Source organism: Hypanus sabinus, unplaced genomic scaffold, assembly GCF_030144855.1.
Source record: "Hypanus sabinus isolate sHypSab1 unplaced genomic scaffold, sHypSab1.hap1 scaffold_100, whole genome shotgun sequence".
Lineage (NCBI taxonomy): Eukaryota > Metazoa > Chordata > Chondrichthyes > Myliobatiformes > Dasyatidae > Hypanus > Hypanus sabinus.
In genome coordinates this window covers 1,177,345-1,178,408 of record NW_026779051.1, presented here as the reverse complement: position 1 = coordinate 1,178,408, position 1,064 = coordinate 1,177,345, and positions in this window count along the sequence as shown.

Sequence of the window (1,064 nt, the reverse complement as noted above, 5' to 3'; positions counted from 1 at the left end):
CTGGATGAGAAATTTGCTGCCTTTTTTTGCTTTAGACATTAGGGTATGAAGGCAAGTAACTGGTTGGTAGTTGCTGCAACGTGCCGACGTTTAGAAACATGGGAATAATGTTACCGCGTTTTTAGCCGCGGAAGGTAATTATTAGCTTATATTTATGATATCTTACCTTCTGCTCATTTCGTAAATTCTTTGAAAAATATGTAATGTTCTGTAACCAGGCGTATGACGATTGCTAATATGGTACAATGTTAATCAAATGCGTCTTTGACAAATGCACTTCTCACCTGACAAGAAAAGTATTAACGCGAGAACTAAGAAAGAGACGGACGTTTGCTCAGCAAAGTTATGTGCTCCGGTTAAGCTTGAGCCCAAAGAAAATAAAACGTTTTCTATGGATACGGCACGTTGAAATCATCAGTTGGAAAACAGGGCTTACGCACTGGAATCTGAAATTGTGAGTTGTAATCGGGAAATTAAACAGAGTGTTGCATGAATCGAGGTGGACGAAGCTCCCAATGAGATCGAAAAGGAGAGGAGGACACTTGCTGTCCAGGTGTTGGATCGGAACAAGATTGACGCTGTCTATATCTAATGGACAATTTCAGGTTGGCAGACATCCGGAAAGAATCAGGCCATCCTGTCCATTCTAACATGGCTAATTCATGATCTCTCTCAACCCCATCCTCCTGTCCTCTCTCCGTAACTTCTGTGTTTCGCTTGGGCTCGAAACCAGATTTCTTCTCCCGGCTGCCACGTTCTCCTATTACCGCCGGTTCTGTACAGTCAAGATGGAGAACATTTCGACCGCCGCCGAGAAAAAACTTAGATATATTGTTTATAAATTAGTTGAACAATTGATTTGAGCGGATATTTCGCTGCGTTGATGAACTGGTCTCTGAACTTAGACTGAGTTACCCCATAAATAAAAGTGTTTGTGCAGCAACTTAATATGAAGAGCATGTATCCCGAATGTTGAAATATTATTTCAGAATCGCTGTAATTATTTTGATCCAAGCGGGCAACGGTGTAATAAAGGACTTCGGCAGCACCAACTGACCACAGGA